Below are 20,455 nucleotides of genomic sequence, written 5' to 3'. Positions count from 1 at the left end.
GGTTCTGAAAAACCTAGGGGCAGGACAGGAATAAAGACGCAGACATAAAGAATGGATCTGAGGACACGGGGAGGGGGAAGGGTAAGCTGGGACGAAGTGAGAGAGTGGCATGGACATATATACACTACCGGGAAGCAGCCACATAGCACAGGGAGATCAGCTCGGTGCTTTGTGACCACCTAGAGGGGTGGGATAGGGAGGGTGGGAGGGAGATGCAAGAGGGAGGAGATATGGGGATATATGTATATGTATAGTTGATTCACTTTGTTATAACGCAGAAACTAACACCCCATTGTAAAGCAATTATACTCCAATAAAGATGTTAAAAAAAATAGTCTCCTACTGGCCAAAATTATGACAATTTAAGTATCAAAAATTTTAAATGATAACATTATCTATAACCCATTAAATAAGAATCCATGAGTTCATACTGATAAAGACAAATAAATAAATAAAATGAGGGAAGCTCTCCTTACATCAGAATCCCAAATAATAAATGCAGAAAAAAATGATGGCATTGGAAAATTACCATTGGTAATAATCATCATAATAATTCATATTCATCAATGGATGTTAAAAACTAGTGGGTGAAAGTTTCAGGAATAACAGAATATTAAATAGTCTGAAAATACTCTCAAAGATACTTATTAAAAACAAAGAGGAAAAGCATATATTGATGGTGGAGAAATCTGGCAGACCACCTTAACCAAATGATCGAAGTAAACACCTATAATGGGACAAATCAATATCATATGCCTCCTGATATGATACGTTAAGAAAAACATGTCACTTGTGAAACATCAATTAAACCCAAACTGAGGGACCTACTGCAAAATAACTGGCCTATAATCTTCAAATATGTTAAATTATAAAAGGAAAAATTTCCAGGTTAAAGGAAACTAAAGACACATGACAATTCTATGCAACTTGTGATCCAGGATTTTCTTTTCATATAAACAACATGATTGGGAAACTTGAAGATGTGTGAATAAGATCTATAGATTAGCTAACGCCATTATATCAATGTTAATTTCCTGATTTTGATCCTTGCACAATGGTTAAAAAAGAGAATGGCTTCATTTTGAGTGTCTGCAACTTACTCTCAAACAGCTCAAAAAAAGGAGGGCAAGAGAGAAGGGCTGTTAATGTGGTAAAATGTTGATTCTGGGGAATCTGGCAAAGAGTATAGAGTAATTTTCTGTACTATTCTTGCATCTTTCTGTTGGTCTGAAACTACACATTTTCAAAAAGAATCCAAGTTTTTAATTATAAAATCGTATGTTTATTGAGTTATACGTTTCTCATGCTAAAGAACATTGCCAACAGCTAACAATATATCAATTAAAAAACACTCCCTAACATCATACAAATGATATACTGAATAAAAGAAGTTCAAATAATCAGTTATAGGTTATGTGGTCTACAAGATCATTCCATCCAGTTTCATATGGGCCAAGAGATTTATTAGCTGCAAGCTCAAATAAAGTGATCTCAAATGAGAGTTATGTCAATAAAAACACTGCCTCTCAACAGGTCAGAAGTGATTTTACTCACTTACATTTTACAAAATATTTTGAGGATTTAAAAGATTAAATGTCCTGAAAGGGACAACAACCCAGCACTTTTTGCAAACACAGCTGTTGGTTAAAGCTCTTGAGAAAAGAAAAGCTCTGGAATGAGAATCAGTTGTAGGAAGAGATAATGGTTATAAAATACTAAGAAAATTTTGGAATCTTTTTGTATTAATCTCCTTAATAGCTGACTTGTTTATAAACATGTACTTCATTACTATATCCTAGGACCTCTTCAGGCCCTGGGCACAGAGCAATAAACACAACATGACCGACAAGGTCTCTCCTCTCATGGTACTTACAATCTAGGGGGCAGAGATGACAATAAACAAGTAAACAGACAACAAGGCAGTGAAACAGAGAGATGAGATAGTGACAAATGGGATGGGGAAAGAGGACACTACTTTAGCTTTGGTGATTAGGAAAAGCCTCTATTGAAGAGATAATTTGGAGCTAAAATCTGAATGACAAAAAGTCCATGTGAAGGTCTCAGGGTATGGCCTTCTTGGCAGAGAGAATGACAAGTGCAAAGACAACAAAGCAGAAACAATCTCAGAATGTTCAGAGAACTTTTAAAAAGGGACCTCATTAATACTCTCAATATAGTAGATGATACCAAAGAATTGTCAATTTTGTATCCGGTGTGATAATGGCATTGTGACTCAGTATGACAATCTCCATACTGCATATGTATACGTATGTATATGTACAACAAATGACATCAGGGATTTCTTTAAAATATTTCAGCAAAGGAAAGAGAAATAAAAAAGGGATGAATGAGGCAAATGTGCAAAAACTCTTGATTGGTAAATGAAGGTTGATGAACTACTCTTTCTAGTTTTTGTATGTTTGAAATTTTTCATAATAATTTTAGAAATTCCACATAACAGAAACTTCATGCAAAAAATGGCAATACCTCATATCTTCTTTCTCTTATTTTAATACTCCAGTTCAGCTCTCACCTCTTCATTCTGTCTCCTCATTACCTCATTTGAAGAGATACAAAGGAAAGCTTTCAGGACAGGTACACACTAGATAGGCCCTACACTCTATGGCTGTGTCCAGTTTCTATGGCAAACAGAACCAATCTACCTAAGGCAGGGCTGGAACCCAGAGAGAATTAAAATGAGAGAATATAAAATAAACAGCCACATACTGATAAACAACAAGTCATTCTGTCTGAGAAAAACAGGTATTGCCTGGACTAAGGACAATCCTCCCAGAGATTAAAAAACACAATAGGCTTCTTCCCCCTTCATTCCTTGGAGAATGCTCTGGCAAAGATCTCCGATTGTGAAATCCCACTGTCAGTTTTCAGTCTTGATCTCACTTGACCTTGCTATAGCACTTGACACACAGTTGAACATTCTGCCTCCTCTTGAGACTCTCTGCTTCCTTGGCAGACATGACAGTAGTGCTAAAGATGCCCGTACTCCTTCCTTTTAAGGACAAGGGTCACATCCACCGCCCCCTGTGAGATGGCACGCAACTTTTGTCCCAGGCAACTAGTTCTGAAAGAACCAGGAGTGGGTCCCTAACCTAACAATCTATGATCTATAGAATGATATGTCAGAAACTTTGATTTCTGGTAACAGAGTGGAGTCAATATCCTGAAAAACCTTCTGATACCAAATTACTACAACTGCTGAACTAAATATTACCAACTTGAGAGCACTGCTGAGCTCTCAAGAGAGAAAAGAAAATCCCCAGGAGCTAAAAATCAAGCGAGAGCTAGGAACCAGAATACGTAGAAGCTGAGGCTACAGAGACCCTGGGAGCACATCCTGGTTTCAGTACCAAGAGGCTTGTAGTTTAAAGCTGCAGGGGGAACAGGAGATAAAGCCTTCACCATATGAAATGTAGACGAGTGGAGATTAGCCCCACTGCAAAAAATCAAGACCCCTGAGGTCTTCAACAACTCAGTGAAAAGGTAGGCTGGAAAAAATACACCTACTGATAAAGAAAAACATCAAGAAATGTATCTGTTCTGACCTGGGCTCCAACTGGGGGCAAAGGAGAGTTTCCCCCAGAAGATTCATAATGACGGTCCTGCACTCAGCAGTGCAGTCACACTAACCCCAAGCACAGACACTAACTTAAAGTGACCTTAAGTTGTAGTGTCCCAGGCTGCTGGCTGAACCAAAAAAATCCTCTTCAGAATATTCCTATGGTCAAAAGCCTGATAAATGCTTATAAAACACATGAGGAAGAGAGCCATCATAACTGGAAATCAGAAAAAAATAGCAAAATGTGGTGCAAAGTAATTTGGGGTCATAAAAATGACAAGTACATAATTTTTTTTTATAAATTTATTTAATTTATTTAATTTATTTTTATTTTTATTTTTTGGCTGCGTTGGGTCTTCGTTGTGGTGCGCGGGCTTCTTATCACAGTGGCTTCTCTTATTGCGCAGCATGGCGCGCGGGCTTCAGTAGTCGTGGCGCATGGGCTTAGTTGCTCCGCGGCATGTGGATCTGCCCGGGCCAGGGCTCGAACCCGTGTCCCCTGCATTGGCAGGCGGATTCTTAACCACTGCACCACCAGGGAAGCCCAGAAGTAAAAAGTAAACTAATGTTGGTGGGTAACTTTATAGGTAAATGAAAGAGACTTTTTCCTCTTGAGTTTTTAAAACTATGTTAGATGGTTAAAAGCAAAAGTATATTGTCTGATGTGGTTCTCAATGTATGTAAAGGAGATATTTAAGACAACTAATTAGAAAGCAGGGAGGATAAAGGGGCCTAAATGGTGGTAAGGTTCCTACATTTCTCCTGAAGTAGTAAGATATCAACACTAACAGATTATGACACAGTACAGATGTCAATTCTACCCAAACTGATTTTTAAATTCAACACAATTCCTATCAGAATCCCATGATTTCTCATAGATATAGACAAGCTTATCTTAAAATTTATACGGAAATGTAAAGGAACTAGAATAACCAAAATAATGAGGAAAAAAAAGAATAAAGTGGAGGAATACACTGCCCAATCTTAAGCTCTAAAGCTACAGAAATCAAGACCATGTGATAAGGGACACATAGACCAATGGAACAACACAGAGAACCCAGAAACAGACCCATTCAAATATGCCCAACTGATTTATGACAGAGGTGCAGAATCAAGTCAAGGGAGGAAAGACAGCCTTTTCAACAAATGACTGGAGTAACTGGACATCAGCAGACAAAAAAATAAACCTTGACCTAAACCTCACATCTTGTAAAAACATTAACTCCAAATTAACTCTTAGACTCTATGACACCAAAAGCGTCATCCATAAAGAAAAAAATTAATAAACTGTTACTCTTTTTTCATTTCAATAAAGTGTGTGAAATGATCATTTCCAAAAGAAAAATGAAATTCTGAATTTAAGAAACTGAAATAATGAAACTCACTGAAATGTTATCACCTTTACCCTTCTGCCACAATCAATCAGACCCATTATTTTCACTCTATACTCTCAAATATGTGACAGTCTCTCTGTCATGTTCTAGAACCCTGACAATGTCTGAGCTGAGGTCAAATTTGGGAGTCACCAGAGAACAAACAGTAATTGAAGTCGTAAACACAGAGGAGATCGTCCTAGGGAGACAGTATGGAATAAAAAGAGAAGTAGCCTAGGATTGAGACTTGAGGTGCCTCAGAGTTCAATAGCCAGGGAGAAGAAAACCAAAACTGCAAAGACAGAAAGGAATGGTCTCCTCAGAAGGATACAGAAAACTTGGGAGAGCGTGATGTCAAGGAAATCAAGGTTTCAAGAAGCTGGTGGGCAATAAAGTCGTATGCTGCTAAGAGAGGTGAAATAAAGAATTAAGTGTTCATTTGACTTGGCAGTATGGATGTCACAGGGAGCTTGGTGAGAGCTGTTTTAGTGAAGCAACAGGAATAACAACCAAAGAGAAATAAGGTGAGGCACTAATGGGCAGGGAGGATGTGGAACTAATGAGTTCAGATGACTCTTCTGTGAGGTTTGGCTGTGAGGAGGGAGAGGTGAAATCAAAAGACAGAGTTTCCATTTGCTGTTGCTATTATTTTCATTAAAGAGGAAACTTAAATGTGTTAAAATACTGAAAGGAAAGAAGAGTTGAAAAGGTAGGGCCAAGATAAATGACAGCTCCAGTGAGGAGAGGAGGGGGGACAGGGATAGGTACATTTTGACTAGTACTCCCCCAGCATGTCCCGTGTTTCTCAAGTTCACACATTCACTCACCTTCCACTCCAACCTCACTCTTAAAATTGTACCCACTGAAGAACAGCTCAAATTCCACTTCCTGTCTCCTCTACAAACCTCACCTAATTTCTCTAGCTCTTGGGATCACTTCTCTGCAATCCTAGGGTGTGCTATGTTTTCCACGTTTATTTGGCCACAAAATCCTTTACAGCAGGTTCCACATAATACACACTGGGAAAGGGACATTTACTTCCTGTCCAGCTGTCCAGCTCATGCCCTACCCCCTCAGTCAGCCTTTCCTAACCATACCAGAACAAAGTAATACCTCCCCTGTAAAGTCCTGAACAATTACATCGTTCAGCATGCTAAGTATTTAAGATCCTAGAATGTAAGCGCCAAGAGCGTGGGGCATTGTCTGTCTGGTTTACCACTGTATCCCAGTGCCTAGTAGGGCTGACACATAGAGGGCACCCAGGAAATGTTCACTGAATGAAGTAATTAAAAGAGATGCCCTTAGCCAATATTTTATAATAAATATAAATGAAGAATAACTTTTAAAAAACTGTGAATCACTATGTTGTGCAACTGAACCTTACAGAATACTGTATATCAACTATACCTAAAAAAAAAATGCCGTGTCACTCCTCGACAACCATAAATTATTGAAGAGCAGGAACTATGTCTTATGCCTATTTCTACACAGTGCCCTACAAAGCAGACCCTGAATAAATGTTCTTGATAACATGATAATAATTTATGATGGCCTAATGTCACAGTGGGAATTAAAAAGACAGAGTTTGGCAATAAACTTTGACACTGATGAAAAAGAATGAAAAGCCTATGTAGTGTTTCTCAACTCAACTTTTAAAAGGTAATGATAATAATAATCTTCAAAATACTAAAACATTTCCCCATATTCCAGAATTTAAGAAAACCCTTGAAGACAACTGAACTATCTTTCCCCTGCTTATGAAATTCTTTTTAAATTCATTTAATACTCTAGAATCTTGATGTCTACTATAAGATTTATCTGAATTCTGGAGTTTAATATTTTCACATCTTGATAATACACAGGAGTACATCAGTAAAGGCAGGAAGTACATTAAGGATATTGCTAGGGTGGATCTAGGTATCATCTCCCTTCCTAATAAAGAAAGAATCATCTTAATGTCATTGAAGTACCAGAGTTCTGATCATAAATAACACAACAATAAATGTAAGATTTGCTTTAAGGCAGCAGCATACAAAACCAAAATTGAAAAAGATCATCCAGGGTCTTCTCAAATATAAGCTTTGCTACCAAATAAGGCCCCAAAATGTTATGAGGTGGAAGCTGCCTCATTTTTCAGCAAATAGCTTCATTTCTCATGTTTACTTTGTACAGAATTATATTATAAATTCAATCATGTTGCTCTTCCATATTTTATTATGATTAAAGTCATTTACAGAATTTCTAAATTGGAACAAATAAGATTACTTCTTATGCTTTAAAGACTTTCATACCAATTGGCACTTTCAAACCCCTGAAATGTATTCTATCTTCTCTTTTGGGGATAAACATACAGACTTTGGAGACAAATTCTAGACAAAGTAGCAAAAGGCTCAGGTCAAACACAAGTACCTTTAGAAATAAGAAGAAATCTTTCCTCATCCTGTGGGGGAAGGAACAGATAGAGAAACTTTTGGAATCTAAAAGAATAGGGACTAAATAAAAACTTCATTTTTTTTAAACAGAAATCAGAATCTAAAGAAGCACAAGAAGGTACCCATTGGTATCAGAATGCATGCTCAGTTCTAAATAGCAAAAGAAAGTGTCTCATAAACAAAAGGTTTTATTTTCATAATGTGAGTGGTCACACTGGAATATCTCTGCCATCAGTAAACCTGGGCAATAATAGGATAAAAGAATATTCTCTCTCCTGAAGAAATTCAGGGCAGTGTTTCAGCAGCACTGAAAAAGCTGCTCAGAAGGTACTGGAAATTGTGACATGTCTTTCATTAACTCCTAGTCCGTGCTATCAAATAAAAGTCTAAGGCCTTATCACTTTTCCTCATTACTTTTGGGGAGACTTTTTTTATCTTTTTATTTTGGAAATTTAAAAACAATCACAAAGTAGAAAGAATGATGTAATGAATGTATGCTCATCACTCAAATTCAATAATTACCAATTAATACCCAATGTTATTTCACCTACTCCTATACACACACACAGCACTTCACCTTCCACATATACACATACACGTACTAAACTATACTGAAGCATGTGAGAAGGCTTTTAATTTCCCTTTTAAAAACTCTTAAATTACAAGTCATAAATGGTAAAATATTTTACTCAGTGAAAACTACTATTATCACTTAAGGCCTTTACTTACATAAAGCATAAATTTTATGGAGCAAGGTTATCATACAGATTTAGTCCAAGTTTCATGCTGTGATACAGAAGCAACGATTTAATAATAGAGCTGAAAACTAACTCATCCACCAGCTATATGCATAATTTGAATGGTAATCAAAGCCTTAATCTATCCACATACACTAATCTCAAAATTAGTAAGACAAAGGAAAAAAGTTGCAAAGCTTATCCACATGGCCAATTTTACCATGGCAATTTGGAAAAATATGTGGCTTTCACAATCTATAATCAACTGGACAAAATGACTAAAATTTACAAAAATTGAAAGCAGTTTTCCCTAAGTTACTTCAAATGTCAGTTTCCATGAAAACTATTTTTTTTCTACTTTAAACAAAAGATTAATATCAACCTGGTTTCTGTTAGTTTTTGTTTTTTTGGGGTTTTTTTAAAGTATTTATTTATTTATTTATTTAATTTTTGGCTGTGTTGGGTCTTCGTTTCTGTGCAAGGGTTTTCTCTAGTTGCGGCAAGCGGGGGCCACTCTTCATTGCGGTGCGCGGGCCTCTCACTATCGCGGCCTCTCTTGTTGCGGAGCACAGGCTCCAGACGCGCAGGCTCAGTAGTTGTGGCTCACGGGCTTAGTTGCTCTGCGGCATGTGGATCTTCCCAGACCATGGCTCGAACCCGTGTCCCCTGCATTGGCAGGCAGATTCTCAACCACTGCGCCACTAGGGAAGCCCGGTTTTTTTTGTTTTTTTTTAATGTCACTTATATCTTACTTTTTTCTTGGGAAGGTGTTGCTACAACAATGCCTACTCTCAGGGCTGCAGCTACAAACATCTGGAATTTACTACCTACAGACTCAGCCCCAAGCAAGATAGGGCCTCGCTAAGGACCATGTTCCTGCCTACAACACAAGGTCCCCATGGCATCCTGCAGGACACTCCAGAGGAAGACATGCAAAGTCACAAGCAGTTGTACTGTTCCCTCAAAGTCACAGAGAAGAATTCTAGCATTATTAAAGGCACCTGGAGGAATGCCAGACACAAAATTCTAAACAGCAAAATGACTAAGACTAAATTCAGACCACAGATAGAAAGATGAGGAAACTTTAATGACCCCCTAAGCCAATCTGCGGATTTGGGATCTGGTCTGTCAGCTAAGCACCCTGTACAGGGAGACCTGAGAGAGGCCCTACAAAGACAAACTGATGCTAGTCCTCCTTTCTATAGTGAAATTATGTTCCATGTTCACACCATTCAACATGAGTGAGCTTGAAAGATAATGACTCTAGGGTTTGCAGCCTTTTCAAAATTCTGTATTTCCCAGATAAAAACCTCTACCACCCATAAGGGCATCACCATGGATTTAATAATTAATAACTTCAGGTAGATAGTAGAGAAATAGGACAATCCAAGAAAAACAAATAACCAAAATAAATCCAAAAATATTGAAATGCAACTAAGACAGACCTGTGGCACTTCTTTCCTTGCTGCTTCAAAAAGAGAACTCAAAACAGCAGCACTGGAATCCTTACTTCTCGGGAGACAAAACAAACCTGAAGTCTACTGGTCCCAGGGAAATAAGCTGGGCCTCCACTTCCACTCCAGGGCTCCAGTTTCCCAGTGTTGACACAAGCCTTCCAAGTGGAGGAGGAAAGCATGGGACATCAGCTCCACAGCAAAGTTAAGAACCTTGGGATTACTTTAAAATTGCAGGCTGTAAGAGTTCAACTTGTCATTTATGGGAAGCTACATCACTAAGACCTTGCTACTTCCAGATGCACATAAAATATAAAACCTATATTCATACAGGGCCTTTGTGCACGTTTCATAATCCAGATGTGAGGAAATCCAAAGTTATGATTCCCACAGCAACTGTAATCTTGGCAAACCTACACACATGTATTTTGTGTTACTTCACATGGTAGTGACCTTAAAAGAAACTTGAAAAGAATAAAGCACATTTTAATCTCTGCAACGAATTACAAAGAAAAACTCCCAGACAGATCAGAGATCATAAAATTGCCTTCCTTCAGGGATAGTGGAGTTCTTTTTTTGAAACAATTAACAAAGACTAGACCAAGCACTGAAGAATATGCTGGAACAATTCTTACCTGGCCTGAGGACAAGGGCCAGAAAACTTAACAGGGTTTCCTCTAAACTCTCACTTCTAATTTGCTAAGACAACCAGCTGTTTGATGTTTAAAAGTTCATTTCAAATATTTAATACTTTCAAAAAGTACCTTAAATGCTAATCAGATGCAGAACAGGCTCAATTTTAGTTCCCACTTGAAGCAACAGACGAAACATTTGAAGCTATTACTAAATAGATCATCTACTGTAAAACAAGTCAAATAATATGTGCTTGTGTCAGTTAATATAGAAAATGGTTTCCCCAGTTCTTAATTTAAGGTTAAAATGCCAGTTTCTGGAGGGCCAAGTGCTACTACAATAGGCTAAAAGGTTAATGGAAGACAGCAGAGCTCAGTGGTTAAGAGGCTTCTGAAGCCAAAATGCCCAGGTTTGAATCCCGTTCTACCACTTAAAAGTTGTGGCTTTGGGCAAGTTATTTAACGTCTCTGTGCCTCAGTTTCACCATCTAAAAGAGGCAATACTAAAACCTACCATGTAGAGCTGTCTTGAGTACTACATGAGGTAATACATGCAGAGTTCTCAAAGCAGTACCTGGCAGATAGTAAGCACTCGATAAGCATTCGCTATTATTAATGTAAGGTTACTTATTTACCTTGGCAGCAATCTTTATTTATTTGATAAACCAGTACCCACACAAAAAGATTTAAAAAACTAAAAATAATTTTAATACCATAATGGAACTTTAACCAGTCTCTTTAGCACAACAATAATAAATGACCTTCCCTCCTCTTGCCTCCTTCCTCTACCCCTCTTGTAACTAAAGAAAAAGTCCAAACTCCTTAGCCAAACATTCAAGTTGCTTCATAATCTGTTGGCCCATACTGGCTCACCATCTTGCATAGTCCTCTAAGAACCTTCTGCTTCAACCAGTTTTCTCACAATCCTCTAAATACACCTTGTACTCGTTCAACAAGCATCTGAGAATCTATGGTGCCAAGCAGCGTGCTAACACTACATGCAAAAATTAATACACAGTCTCTGCCCTTAAAGAGATCACAGAATATATAGTAGAAAAAGAGATATGCAAAAAATAGTTTCAATATAATATAACTACAGTCACAAAAGAGCAAAGGTAAGGTAGCTGCACGGAGAGGAGTTGATAAATTCTGTTGGTGAAGAAGTCCCCTCAGGGAGGGCTTCACAGAAAAAGGCTGTGAGAAATGCTCAAGGGTAAAGAGGAATGCACCAGGCGGAGAAGAGGTCAGAGGGCACACTCTGGAGAGCAAATGGTGAAAAATATGGGTGAAGAAATTCTGGGGAATGACTTGCAGCTGGACTGCTGGGGAGCAGACCAAAGCTAGAAGCTAGAAAACAAGGATAGGCAAGCGGACTCCTGTACCCAAATCAGAAGCTCTGGGTAAGGCTTCGCCCTGGGACCACCAAAAAGTTCCGAACAGGGGCCTAACATGATCAGATTTACAATTTAGTGTCACCACTGCAGCTGTAGTTCACAGGCTGACTTAGAAGGAGACACTGGAGACTGAGAAACCTGTTAAGACAGCTGGAAGGGTCCAGGCAGCGGTAGAGATGGAAAAAAAGGAAACAGATTCAAAATGTAAATTAAGAACAGAATTAGTAGGGGGCATAAGTAGAGGGGAAAATCTAAGAAGACTCAGAGATTTCTAGCTTGAGTAACTGAATAAATGGATGAATGGTGACAACACTTAGGCAGCAAAAAGAATATAGGACCACAAATGCAGAGCCTGAATCTTTATCCTAAGAATAATGGAAAGCAGGTCAGAGACACAACCTAAGAAGAGGTAAAAACCTACACAGACCTTTAACCAGAGAAGAAACTGGAAAATGCTGCCAAAGATCCACAAGCTCTCCCCAAAATGCAAGGGGCTCAGATCGTTTTAAAGACAGGTAAATTCAATGTTATTTAAACTGCTGGGGGGAAGGGAGGGGTTTTTAAAAAAAACTTTCTGATTCATGCTAAGGCTAAATAATAACCCTGATACCAAATCTGACAAAGACAGAACACATACACACACACACACTCTTTCACACACAGAATTACAGAAGAAGTTTTGTTATGAACATAAATGCAAAACCCAAAATAAGACAAAAAATAAAAAATTTATCCAACATTTAATTTTTTAAATTATATTCCATGAATGCATGGTATAGAATGTTTACTCTAACATTATGAAATCTGTTAACATATTCACTATATAGTAAATTAACACAATGGAACCAAACTGTCATCAGGCTAGAAGCCAAAAGGCATGGATCAAGTCCAACACCTATTTCATCTTCTTTCTACTTGCAGCAAGGATTACTATCAAACTCCACTCACTGGGCCAGACACCCTTGCCACTCATGCAGCACACAACCTACACCTGTGAGTTCATCGGCCAGCCAGTGGCCTCAACTCCAAGCTCTAACAATGTGCACCCAACTCCTATTCATAATTAAGACTTCTTAGTAAAGTAGGACTAAAAAGAAATTTTTCTAACGTGATAAGATATATTTCTCAAGGAAACAACACCTCTTATGTAGTATTCAGGCCAAGAATAATACATAACTTGAATCTAATCATAAGGAAACATCAGACAAACCAAATGAGGAACATCCTGTTAAAAAAAAAAAAAAACAGTCTTCTTCAAAAAATACCAATGTCATATAGACAAAAAAGGCTAAAGAGCTGTTCCAGATTAAAGGAGATAAAAGAAACATGACAACTAAATACCATGTGGGATCCTACACCAGATCCTGTCCTAGAGGGGGAAAGATGCTAAAAGAGACATTACTGGATCAACTGACAACTTGTAATAGATGGCAGATATGATCAAAGTTGTATAAATGTTAAATTAACTAAGTTGATAACTTTTCTTTAGGTGTGTAAAAATATCCTTATTCTTGAAAAATACTCACTGAAGAATTTAGGGGTAAACATGTATGCAATTTACTCTCAAGAAGCTCAAGAAAACTGTTATTTTATATTTGTGTGTGTGTGTAGAGGATGAGAGGGAGGGAGGGTGAGTAATCACAAAAAATAAAGGAAATGGGACAAAATACTAGCAACAGGTGAATCTAAGCAAAGGGTATATGCACTCTTGGGCATTTATGCCAGAGAAATGAAAACTTACATCACACAAAAACTTCCACATGAATGTTTATAGCAACTTTATTCGTAATAGCCAAAATCAACCCAGGTGTCCTTCAACAGATGAATGGTTAACCAAGCTATGGTACATCCATGCCATGGTACTACTCAGCAGTAACAAGGAACAAACTATTGATACATGCAACAACCTGGAGAAATCACAAGGGAACTATGTCGAGTGAAAAAAGTCAGTCTCAAAGGTATGTACTACATACCTCGTTCCATATATAAAGCATTCCTGAAATGACAAATTAGACAGAAAGAGTTTAGAGGTTGCCAGCGGTTAGGGAGGCAGAGAGTGAGGGAGATGGCTATAGCCGTGAAAGTGTAGCACGAAAGGTCCTTGTGAAGGAAATATTCTGTATCTTGACTGTGGTGGTCAATCTACAGATGTAACAGAATGAAATACACACACATACACAGAGTACAAGTAAAACTGGTAAAATCCGAATAAGATAGGTAAATTGCATTGATATCAATTTCCTAGTTGTGATATTATACTATAGCTCTACAAGAGGAAACCAGATGAAGTGTACACAGGATATCTCTGTATTATTTCTTACAACTGCATGTGATTCTACCAAGTAAAGTTTAAAAAGGAAAAAAGTTAAAAGATAGCCACAGAAAATAACTTATGGATAATGATAAAGCACTAGAGGCATTCCCAGAACAGGAAAAGGCTGCCAGCTATAACAGCTAAATTACTTACCATTCATTCAATATTGTTCTAAAGCAGCTAGTTGTTGCTATATAACAAAAAAAGGTAATATAAATATTAGAAAAGAGACAAAATGATCAATTATAAATGAAATTACTGTCTACCTAGAAAATCCAATACAATCAAGTGATAAAGCATTACAATGAGTTCAGTAGTGTCCAAATACAACACAGATGGTTGTATCTAGAACCACCTTACGATGGTTCAACTTAGGATTTTTCAACTTTACGATGGTGTGAAAGCGATACACATTCAGTAGAAACTGTACTTCAATTTTTGAATTTTGATCTTTTGTCAGGCTAGCAATATGTGGTAGATACTGTCTGGTGATGCTGAATAGTGGCAGTGAGCCACAGTTCCCAGTCACCCACACCCTTACAAGCATGAACAACTGATACACTTACAACCATTCTAGACCCAGACAACCCTTCTGTTCTTCACTTTCAGTACAGTATTCAATAAATTACATGAGCTATCATTTTATTATAGAACAGACCTTGTGTTAGATGATTTTGCCCCACTGCGGGCTAATGTAAGTGTTCTGAACACATTTAAGGTAGGCAAGGCTATGCTATAATGTTCAGTAGGTTAGGTGTATTAAACACATTTTCAACTTAGCTGAGAAGTCGCCCCATCAAGGAAGATCTGTATATAAAGTTAATAGCCTTTTTATTATATTCCACTAATAATCAGTTAGAAAACTTTGTATAAAAAAGAATTTTGTTCTATTTATATTTATTTTTAAATTCTTTACATAAGTCATTTGCAATTACTTTTTAATATTTAAAAAAATTTTCCCAGGAATATAGTGACTATATGTCTCTAATAAGTTTCTCCAAAACAACATATTCTCCAGTTCTCCCCCATTAAATACCATATTTAATCTTCTCTGATTTGGTGTTTCTCAGTATCTAGTCTACCCTTCACTTTAGAAGCCAAACTTCATTCAAAAATATTTTCCAATCCCCCAAGGCCTTAAATACTTTGAACAAGCCTAAGCCAGCTGTAAAGGATGAGGATCTAAGGTTTCTTCCAGCTCTGAATCTCCATCTTGTCAGGAGCTAGAATCCCTTTAATCAGCTCTAGGAGACTAAATGTGCATTCTTCTGCAGACCTCAGGAGCATCTCTCACCTTCATGAGGTTTCTCTTGGAACATTAATTCCAAGTTCGCAGTCAGTGAAGCTCATTCTAGAGCAAAACCACATTTACTCCATTCATTCTAGTCAGGGCCTCTCACATTAGCCCCCATTTCAAACTAGAGCTGCTTCTAAACCACTATCAGCCCAATCCATTTCCTCCATGTGGATCTGCTGTGCAGTGCATCCTACATAAAAGCCAAGACAGTTTCTCACTCCTTACGCAGAAATACTTCTGCTAAGTTCCAGGTCTCCCAGGATAACAAGAAATATCCTCAGTTAAGAAGCAAAGATACCAAAAAATAAATTATTTTCATAGTTCTTGAGGAGCATGGAACCTATTACACTAGAGTAGGAAAGAATGGCATACACTTTTAAGAAAAGGAAGAACTTCTTTTACCTATATTTTTAATATAAATTAAACTCTCTTGTTATCATTCCAGGGACAGCAGGGGCTGAAATTCTCAAGTGAAATATGGCACTGGCCTTAAAAATGCCAACAGTCTAGCAATGAACCATCTCTTTAACTGTCTTTGCCTCTCAAAGTATAACAAATGAAACCTCTATTTAGACACACCGCATTCATAACAACAATTCTCTTTAGAAAGTAGGATTACTAAGGATTCTCACTTTAAGGCATACATTTTAGTAACGTTTTATTTTTGTTTCTTACAAGAGTATAAATTACGTTTCTCAAACAACATTATATATACATATATATGTACACATATATTTTAACTCTATTCACTAGTAATAAAAAGCATCTATTTAGACTTATCAATTAAAAATAATTATGCTTTTTCATAAATCAAGTTGGTTCAATAGTTTAAGAGGTTTTCAATATTTACAGATAATATAACTGTCTAGAAAATCTCAAAGGTTATACTCACAAATTATTAAGAGTAATAATTTCATCAAGAATGTCAGAAAGGGCAGATTCAACATCAACAAATAAATTATCAATAACATTCCTATATGCCCACAATAATTAATTTGAAAACATGAGAGGAAAAATATCAATTCTTAGTAATAACCAAGATGACAAAATGTCTGGGAACAAAATTAATAACACTGATATAAGACCTAATTTAAATTCAAACATCATTATTTTTAAAATTATAAAAGACCTAAACAAATAAACAAACCCTGCTCTTGACAAGAAAGACTCAATATTATAAAGCTGTTGGCTGCAAATTAGTCAAAAAATTCAATGTAACCACAATTAAATTCCAATCACAACTTTTTTATAGAAACTAAGAAGCTCATCTTAAAAATCAAATGGAAAAAAAAAATGGGCAAAGGCTGTGAATAGACATTTTTCCAAAGAAGATATATTAATGGCCAAGAAGTTCATGAAAAGATGCCCAACATCATTAGCCATGAAGGAAATGCATATCAAAACCACGAAGGGACTTCCCTGGTGGTCCAGTGGTTAAGACTCCAAGCTCCCACTGCAGGGGGCCCGGGTTACATCCCTGGTCAGGGAACTAGATCCCGCATACCACAACTAAAAGATCCCACACGCGGCAAAGAAGATCCCGTGTGCCATGACTAAGACCACGCACAGCCAAATAAATAAATAAATATTAAAAAAAAAAAAAAAAAAAACACACAATGAGGTTCCATTTACACTCAAAAGAATGTCTACACCAAAACAAAACCCAGAAAATAACAAGTATCGGCAAGGATGTAGAGAAACTGGAACCCTCATACGTAGCTGGTAGAAATGTAAAATGGTTCAACCACTGTGGAAAAGAGCCTGGCAATTCCTCAAGAAGTTAAACATAGAATTACCACATGACCCAGCAATTCCCCTTCTGGGTATACACCCAAAAGAGTTGAAAATAGTTACTCAAATAAATAAATGTACACACATGTTCAAAGCAGCACTATTCACAACAGCCAAAAGGTGGAAACAACTCAAATGTCCATCAACAGATTAATGGATAAACAAATTGTGGCATATACATACAATAGAATTTTATTCAGCCACAAAAAGAATTAATACATGCTACAATATGGATGAACCTCAAAAACATTATGCTAAGTGAAAGAAGCCAGACAGACACAAGGTCATGTATGATTCCATGTACTATATATGTAATATCCAGAGTAGGTTAAATCCATAGGAACAGAACACAGATTGGTGACTCCCAGAAAACAGGGAAAGGGAAGAATAGGAAGCAACTACTTAATGGGTACAGGGTTTTCTTTTGGGGTGATGAAAATGTTTTGGAACTAGACAGAGGTGATGGTTGTACAATACTGTGAATGCATGAAATGCCACTGTATCCCTTTAAAATGGTTAATTTTATGTTATGTGAATTTCACACCAATAAAAAATAATTTCAAAAATCAAATGGAAGAAAAAAATGTACACAATGGATGAAAAATATTTGCAAAGAAAGAGTAACAAGAAAAGATCTACTCTCAGATTTGAAGACATACTATGAAGTAATGGTAATTTTAAAAGTATGATATTATTATAGTGGAAATAGGCAAAAACATCATTAGAAGAAAACTGAGTCTAAAAATGGACCCTTAGGAAATTCTAAAAAAGGTATTTCAAATTAGTGGGGGAAAGACCACTCAAATGATAATAGGACAACTGGCTGTCTGCTTAGAGAAAAGCAAAGTTAGATCCTTAATACTATACATAAAAAATAGACTACAGTTGGCTTAAAGTGCTAAATGTTGGAAGTAAAATTATAAACATATTAAAAGAAAATACAGGAGAAAATTGCTCAAAATCTAGGGGTAAAGAAAGGCTTCTTAGTTAAAACATAAAACACAGAAACCATAAAGAGACTCAAATTTTAAAAATTAAAAGCTTCTGTAAACCAAAAGAAACCATAAAGACAAAGCAACAGACTGGAAGAAAATATTTGCAACATTTAAGACTTCAAAGATTTATATACAGAATATGTAAAGACCTACAAATCAATATGAAAGAAGCAACCCAACTAAAACAAAACAAAACAAACAACAACAAAAACAAAAAAACAGGCAAAAGATAAGAACAGTCACAAAAAGAAATATTCAAATTTAACTGGTCAGTGTTTGGCCCAGGCATGGGTATTCTTAAATCTCCTCAGGTGATTCTTCTGTGCAGTCAGGGTAAAGAACCACCAAGCCACCTAGTTGGAGAATGGGGCGTGTCCAGGCTGCCCAAGGTGAAGTATAAGGGGAAAGGCAGGAAAAATAAACCACCACCTTAAAGGGCTCCTGCCCACTCACAAAGGAAGGCCCTGAGAGTACATTAAACGCCTTAAAGGAGAATGGTTTATTTTTATCCAGTCAGAGAACGTTACCATTTTTTATTTCTACAAGGTAGAAACATATGAATCATATTCTTTATAAGACTAATGAGGAAAATTATTAAGAAATAAATTTACACTAAGTGAAAGCAGCCCAGGATTAAATACTTGCAAAAATATGACCAAAGCAAACACACATAATGTTATAGGGAGAAGCAAATCACTGAAAAATATCTGCATTGTGATTTCATTTTATAAATTTCAAAAACATGCAAAATTAAACAACAGTTTAAGGATACAAACTATATGGTTCAAGTACGAAGAAAATACAAAACTCAGGTTACCTCTGAAATGGGAAGGAAGAGGTGGGATAAGGAACAGGAACATAGAGATCTTCAATTTTTTTCTTAAACTGGTGGTTAGGTACATGGGTATTCACTGTCCTAGTGTTCTGTATACCTTACACATATTTTGCATACATTACTTTGTAACTTCTCAGTATTTAATAAAAGACTACCATTTAAAAACAAACAAGACCATACAAAAATGCATGTAAATACATATATAGTCTTTTAATTCTAGATTCAGTATTTGCCACTGAAAATCTGCTTGGTTCTATAGTGTCCTAACTAGTCACCTGTTAGGAGTTAGCAAATCCTTGATTTTCATCTTTTCTTCTGAAGTTGCATTAACAAGGAATTTCATGGGGGTAGGGAGGGTTTACAGCAAAAGGCACGTGCTCTTTGATTAAACTCACTGAGAACCACTAGCAATCACCTCAGGGAGCTCCAGCAAAGAGGGCATTTGTCAGAACTAAAGAGTAAAAAGGTTTGCAGAAGATAATTAAAAGCATTACAAGAGGAATGATGTGATTTGAACAGTAAGATATTTTTCCATTATTTTTTACCCAACTGAAATTCAATGAAACCCTGGATGAAACCTCAGCTCTCAATTCCTCTGAGATACAAAGATCAGAGTGAGTCCAGTTGAGCACTTGAAGTGTCAGGGCCAACTCTGCATGTGGTGGGCAGCTGTGAGTTCAAGGACAGTGCCACATGTACTCCTCCCTACCAGCCAGAAGTAAAAAAGTTCCAGAGAGACAGGCCTGGGCTCTGCCCACAACACTATCATCTGAGCATTCCTTTCATTAGAACAATACAAGATTACACAATGACCCTTAAGTTGAAGCAGGATTCTGGATGCCTGAGAAAGTGGGATACTCTTAGGGTATGGTAAACTGACTGCTGAGACAATCAATAAATGAATTAGCATAAAGTATGCTGACTTCTTTGGAAGGAATTTTATAAACACAAGATTTAAGACTTCTTATACAATAAACAATGCAATCACAAGTACTAATAAAGAAGAACTAAGGGGGCTATAGTAAGAAAAGCTATAAATGAATTATGTGCAAGACTGTACTAAGGAATGTAGGGAAATTTTAAAAGACTCCATCTCTGTGTCAGAGGCATGCAGCAGTTGAAAAGACAAGATATATTAAAAAAACCTGGGCTTCCCTGGTGGCGCAGTGGTTGAGAGTCCGCCTGCCAATGCAGGGGACACGGGTTCGAGCCCTGGTCTGGGAAGATCCCACATGCCGCGGAGCAACTAGGCCCGTGAACCACAACTACTGAGCCTGCGCATCTGGAGCCTGTGCTCCGCAACAAGAGAGGCCGCGATAGTGAGAGGCCCGCGCACTGCGATGAAGAGTGGCCCCCGCTCGCCACAACTAGAGAAAGCCCTCGCACAGAAACGAAGACCCAACACAGCCATAAATAAATAAATAAATAAAATTAAAAAAAAAAAAAACCCTGTGATAAAGCCAAACATCAACAACACTCCACAATTCAGTCTAACCTAACCTCCCTAGTCGTCTGCTTTCCATATTCACACCCAATTCAGCTAAACACATGCCTCACTCTTCCAAACCTCACATACTGCAATACACTCTTCTCTCTGCAAATGCTTCACCCTCCTTAGAGTATC

General features: G+C 37.2%; 1 protein-coding gene and 1 non-coding gene across 5 annotated transcripts in view; both read right to left on the bottom strand.

Annotated features, from left to right (window-relative positions):
• Window positions 1-20,455, bottom strand: part of DIS3L2 (DIS3 like 3'-5' exoribonuclease 2) — a 391,634-nt gene that overhangs the window by 359,860 nt on the left and 11,319 nt on the right. The window lies entirely within an intron of this gene.
• LOC118898584 lies at window positions 12,513-12,646 on the bottom strand. The gene has a single exon (XR_005020732.1). It is a non-coding gene; the product is annotated as a small nucleolar RNA SNORA62/SNORA6 family (small nucleolar RNA).

The sequence above is a fragment of the Balaenoptera musculus genome, chromosome 7 (assembly GCF_009873245.2).
Source record: "Balaenoptera musculus isolate JJ_BM4_2016_0621 chromosome 7, mBalMus1.pri.v3, whole genome shotgun sequence".
NCBI lineage: Eukaryota > Metazoa > Chordata > Mammalia > Artiodactyla > Balaenopteridae > Balaenoptera > Balaenoptera musculus.
Note: the sequence above shows the minus strand (reverse complement) of the source record. Positions and strands in the feature narration are given on the sequence as shown.